The following is a 6,664-nucleotide window of genomic DNA, read 5'->3' as shown; positions in this document are numbered from 1 at the left end:
TCAAGATAAGAAAACTAAGTTGGAATGGTGCCAGGCTCTGTATTGCCAGCACCTGAGAGGTAAAGGCAGGGGGGTCAGGGGTTCAAGGTCATCTTTAGGTACATAATGAGTTCTAGGCCAGCCTGGGATAGATGTTATTATTCTATCTCAACACACACACACACACACACACACACACACACACACACACACACACAGATCCTTTTAAGCACTTAAATGTGTAGTTCAGGGTCATTAATTACAGTCAAGTTGCTGTAAAACTGTCAGCACTGTTTTTAAATCTTTGCCTATATATAGAAAACCCCGAGGAATCCACACACACAGCAACTGGGGCTAATATATAAATTTATCAAAGTCGCGGTCCCAGTCAGATCACTTTTCCCCTCCCTCCTTGTGACCACCTGGTTTTAGCCAACACTGTCTCTTGTTTCGATGATGACAATGACCTCCTCTATCACTTCTTTTGCCCTGGTCCTTTCCAGCCTATAATCTAAAGCCAGACTGCATTTCTGTTCTACCCCCGACTCTTCAGTGGTTCTCACGTCTCCCAGCCCGAGGCAAATAACATCCTAGCAGGGCCTTCATGAGCTGGTGCTTGGAGCCTCTCTGATGCCTTTTGCCTCCTCTAGCACTCAGATTCTGAACTAGCCAAAATGAATTCTCATTGAGAATACTGGGGGCCTTGGGGGAGCTAGTAGGATCACCGGGGTACGTTTTATGCCATTTGAGATTTGTAGACGTGTGTGTGTGTGTGTGTGTGTGTGTGTGTGTGTGTGTGTGTGTGTGAAGGCCAGAGGTTGATATCAGTTGTCTTTCTCATTGCTCTTCATCGTTTTCTTTCTTTTTTATAAGATAGCTTGCCACATCCATGCACAAGTCCAGAGACTAGGATCTGACTAGGGTTAGTGAGAGGGAATAAAGAAAAGGCAAATACAGACAGACACACAGGGTGAAAAGCTGGCACTGGGTGGTCTGGGCTCTCCCCTGGATCCTCAGAACCTGGTGTTGTGGATGAGTGGGTGCTGGGAATTAAACCCAAGTCTTCAGGAAGAGTAGCCAAGGCTCTTAACCACTGAGCCATCTCTCCAGCTCCACAGCTGTCCTTGAATTTCCTTTGTAAGGGTGGTCCTTCTACTTCAGTCTCCTGAATGTGTACCTAATGCAATAAATCCAGAGTCTCTTTAAAGGGCAAGAAATTTATTAGGGATAAAACTCAGTACAGCATGGGAGATTTATTGCAGGGTCCCGGAAAGCCGAGCTGTTGTTCACACTGTTCTACCACCTAGTCCGTCTCAACATCCAAAAGCCACAAGGGGGGAGAGAGAGAGAGAGAGAGAGAGAGAGAGAGAGAGAGAGAGAGAGAGAGGGAGATGCCTATGTGCATCCTAGGACTTAAGGGTCCACAAGGCCATGCCCCTGGGGCATGTACTTCAAGGTCATAGGCAGGTGGAGCAGTTACCTGCTGCCCCTCTAGAGGCCGTGGAGACAGAACAGCTACCCATTACATGTCCCACAGTATGAGGCAATTTTGAATTTAAGGTGAGATTCATCAAAACAGTTGTGTGTTCTCTTTCCATGCTGTTGGGAGTGTGTGATTTGGAGGAAAGGGGAGGTTAGACTAATATTTTCTGAGAATGAATGATGAAGGGAGAGGAACAGGGACACTGAAGCTGTTGGTGTAAAGGGATGTTCACTAACGTAGGATCAGAAAACCGCAGCAGGGAATGAGGACTTTAAGTTAGCTAACACATAGCAAACATTTACTGCAGAGCCTGGCACATTATAAAGGTTCAAGAAACATGAACTGTTATAACCATAAGCATCCTTCCTAAGCCTAGGCAGAGTACCCTTAAGCCTCCAAATGTCCCGACCCAATTACCTGCAGTACTACATTCCAGCCTAGCACCTGTGACGACACTCTGGTCTCTAAGATGGAGATGTGGCTTTGAAGATGAATCCATAAAATCGTGTAGATGAATTAATAAAATCTAAGACAAGGAAAATATTCAAGACATATTTACGTACTCTAGGTGAAAAGTAACTAAAACATAATTTGGACTTCACCAGCACCACCACCAGCACCAGCACCAGCACCAGCACCAGTGCCACCAGTGCCACCAGCACCAGCACCAGCACCAGCACCACCAGCACCACCACCACGAAAAGTCATTATTGTTTATCTACTTAAGAATTTACCAGTAACATGTTCTTTGATTTCAGTACACAAAGATACCTCTTCAAAATATTACAGCCTGATAATACTGTGGTTTTCTGTGAACTGTGTACCTCATTTTGCAAATCTTCTCTCACTTGGCTTCAGTCACACATTCATGCAGATACTTGAGGTGCTTTCTCATCTGTGACCTGTAGCTGCCAAGTCCCAAGCTGTGGCTGACTAATTGGAAACACACAACCAAATAGAGGGACTTTATCATTGTGTTCCAGACACCCAAGGCCATGGCCCGATTTCCTCATGCTTCAGGATAATTCAAAGATTTTCCTGAAAGCGTTCTGTCTTTATGTTTGTGCTAACACAGATGTGAAAGTGTAGAGTGTCAAGATCATATTGGTTCTACAGAGTGGCACGTAGCATAAAATTCAGGAGCAGGACTGTGGAGCAAGGAGTCAGAAGAGAAGCTTCCACCTGCCAGTCCCAGGTCCCACTGATACAGGATTGAAGTAACTCCTTTGTGGTGGAGACACTGACACATTTCTGCTCTGGATGGGTGGAGCTGTAAGTCACTAAATGGAGGAAACTGCCAGGAGAAATGGTAATGGGTCCAAGACCTTTTCTCATTGCTTCTTCTTTATTAAAGGTTCTTTCTTTCTTTCTTTCTTTCTTTCTTTCTTTCTTTCTTTCTTTCTTTCTTTCTTTCTTTCTCTCTCCCTCTCTCTCTCCTTCCTTCCTTCTTTCTTTCCTTCTTTCTTCCTTTCCTTCTTCCTTCCTTCCTTCCTTCCTTCCTTCCTTCCTCCCTCCCTCCCTCTCCCTCCCCCCTCTCTTTCTTTCTTTCTTTCTTTCTTTCTTTCTTTCTTTCTTTCTTTCTTTCTTTCTTCCTTCTTGAGACAGGGTTTCTCTGTAGCTTTTGGAGTCTGTCCTGGAACTCAACTCTGTAGACCAGGCTGGCTTTGAACTCACAGAGATCCTCCTGTCTCTGCCTCCTGACTTCTGGGATTAAAGGCGTGGGCCACCACCACCCAGCCATGGATGAGATTTCTAAAGATTTATTTTTATACTAAATTAAGTGTATATGCATATCTCTTGAGGGGGTGATATGTGCATGTAAATGCACAAACCCCTGAAGGGCAGAAGAGAGTGTGGGATCCCCTGGAGCTGGAGGTTATAGGCATCTGTGAGCTGCCTGATGTAGGTGCTTGGAAGCAAACCCAGGACCTCTGCAAAAGCAGTATGCACTGCCAAGTTCCCTAACTATCACTGTTGCTTCAATCCTAGGAGCCTGGATTTCATTATTTGTAAAGTAGATGTGGTCACTCTGAATTTCCTCAATTCTATCATTCATTTTTGACATTTCTGCTCATGAGAATGTGTGTGAAAATTAATCTATTTGAAGAGGTTGCCTTTTAATGGAAAAAATCCTAAAACTGAAGGTCTCTCTTATACATGGAATTGACTTATAATGTAACCACACAGCTAGGACCTAGATCATATGACTTCTGTAAGGATTGGATTTATTTAAATGAGATGCTGACTGAAGGCTGGTGATGGAACTCAGTGGGTAGAGTGCTTACCCAACATGCACACAGCTCTGGGGTTGATTCTCAGCATCACTTAAAACCAGGCATGGTGATGAAGGCCCGTAATCCCTGCACTTAGGAGGCAGGCACTGGAGGATCAGAAGTTCAAGGTCAGGTTACTACACACTGAGTCTGAAGCTGACCTGGGCTACAAGACACCCTGCCACATACACAGTAACTGTAAAATGAGATGTTGCTTGAAGAGCACTTGGGAGAGTGTCTGACCCTGGGGTGAGGGAAAGACGAGGGCAGAGCTGCAGGCTCAGGGTGTCCCACTTCCCAGGCCCCGGGCTGTTAAGATTCCCTTGTCACCTTATCAGAATATAGGCGATAGAGGAGGGAGAGAGACATCCCAGCCTGTCCTGTGGGATTACCTCTTATCTGCAATTTGTGGCAACCAGGTTCAGGGGAATGCCTGTCCACTGAGCTGTTTCCTACCCACTTGCTTTTTTCTTAATCCTTATGAATCCCCCTTCAGTGCACAGTCATACTCTGCTCCCTCTAATTGGCATCTCTACAGGGAGGTCTGGAGCTATCGTTTATTTCCTGCTTATGCCAAGTTATTTATTTAAAACCACTGGTCAAAACATTCCCAAGGGGAGTGTTGGATGGAGAGGCCATGCTCCCTCCATGACCGGAGATCTCTCTGATGGGCTCCCCCAGCCACAGCTGCTTTTCCTTCAGCTCAGGCATGCTGCTGTGACAGGCGCTGGCATATGGTGTTCCCTCTGCCTGGAGTACTGTCACCACCAGCAGCCTTATTTACACGTGTCCTCACATGTTCTCATTCTATCATTAAAATGCCACCTCCGCAGTAGCACCCCAATCAGCTCCCAGCCTTGCCCCTAGTTTCCTCCTGTAGCATCTGCCAAGCCATTTTACCATCTACGTGGTCATCTCTTTAGCAGAACATAGTTCCAGGAAGAAGACTCTTTCCCTGTGTCATTCAGTTTTATCCCCTATGCCCAGAACGTGCCCAGGTACTTATGGGCACCAAGGATTTACTTCAATAGCTATTACTTATGCATTTAATATCTTTCTTCTTTTAGTTAGTCTTTGGGTCAAATATTTATTTATTTATTTATTTATTCATTCATTTGTTTACTTATTTATTTATTTGTGTGTGTGTGTGTGTGTGTGTGTGTGTGGTGTGTGTGTGTGTGCACTCGTGCTTGCTTGCTTACTTGCTTGCGCACACTCACACATAATACACTTTTGGAGGACAGAGGAAAACAATTCTCTCTTTCTCCCATGTAGTCTTTGGGGATTGAACTCAGGTCATCAGGAGGCTTGGTGGCAAGCTCCTTTATCCACTGAGCCATCTCACTGGCCCCAATGACAGGTGTATTTTTTATAGTTCTTATCTGGCAGCTGTATGTATTGACTGTATTTTTTTTTTTTTTAACTGCTGAATAGCATTTCACTGAATAGCATCCAGGCTTGTTGAACTGTTCACCCATCTACTGAAGGACATCTGTTACCACTTCAGAGCAACTAAGACCAGGAACAAAGCTGCTACTGATAGTCTCTAGGGTGAACACACTCTTTTCTCCAAGATAAAAGCTCAGGTGTGAGCTGGGCGGTGGTGCACACCTTTAATCCCAGCACTTGGTAGGCAGAGGCAGGTGGATCTTTGTGAGTTTGAGGCTATCCTGGTCTACAGAGCAGCCAGGGCAGTTACACAGAGGAACCCTGTCTCGGGGGTGGGGGGAGCTCAGGTGTACAGTTTTTGGTTGATGGGTTGCTCTGTTTCTTTCTCCAGAAACTAAACTGTTTACCAGAGGATGTGGCACTTTTGCATCTCCACCAGCAGCACAGGAATGATACAGTTGTTCTGCACCCTTGCCAGCCCAAGTCTGTTCTCTCTTTCCCCCAGTGAGGCTCCCAGGATCAAACTCAGGTCATCAAGCTTGACAGCAGGCACCTTTAATCTATTGAGCTATCTAACCAGCTCTTATTGCCAGAAAAAAAAAAAAAAGATTTAAAAATGTCTGTGTATGCATCTTTTGCCTATATATATATGCTTGTGAACTCTGTGTTCCTGGTGCTCATGGAGGTCAGACATTGGTGCCAGAAGCCCTGGAACTGGAGCGCTGGGAACTGAACCCAGGTCCTCTGCAAGAACAGCACATGCTCTTAACTACTGAGGCATCTCTACAACACTTTAAAAAATTTTTCCATGGGTATGTAGTAATGTGCTTCTAATTTTCATCCTTCTTCTGTGTAGGATCCTGAACATCTTTTATGTGTATATTTGTGGTATTTCTTCTATATATATTCTTCAGTGTCATGGATTGAATGAGAATGGTTCACATAGACTCACATATTTGCATGCTTAGTCTCCAGATGATGGACTGTTTGGGAAGGATTAGGAGGTGTGTCCTTATTGGAGGAGGTGTGTCACTTGGGATGGGCTTTGTGGTTTCAAAGGCCCATGCCAGGCTCAGTCTCTCTGTCTCTCTCTCTGTCTGTCTCTGTCTCTGTCTGTCTGTCTCTCTCTCTGTCTGTCTCTCTCTCTCTGTGGATTATGTGAAGCTCTTAGCTACTGCTTCAGTTCCATGCCTCTCTGCTTCCCACTGTGATGGTCATGGACTCACGCTCTAAAACTGTAAGTAATCCCCCAGTTAAATGCTTCCTTTTATGAGTTGCCTGGGTCATGGTGTCTCTTCACAAAAAAGAACAGTGACCGAGACATCCAGTGACATGGCTCATCATATCTTGTGTTGATAGTCTCATTGAATTGCTTGCTTTACTGAATTTGATGGTTTACATAGTGCAGATATTAGTCCTTTGTCCTAGATATGGTTTGAAAGTAGTATCCCTCCCTTTGAAGGAGTCCTTTACAGGATGAGGTTTCCTCCTTCCTTTCTGTGTATATTTGGTATTGGGCACTGGTGAATCACACCCTAAT

This window comes from Onychomys torridus, chromosome 8 (genome assembly GCF_903995425.1).
Source record: "Onychomys torridus chromosome 8, mOncTor1.1, whole genome shotgun sequence".
Taxonomy (NCBI): Eukaryota; Metazoa; Chordata; class Mammalia; order Rodentia; family Cricetidae; genus Onychomys; species Onychomys torridus.
This window is presented reverse-complemented; position numbering follows the sequence as displayed.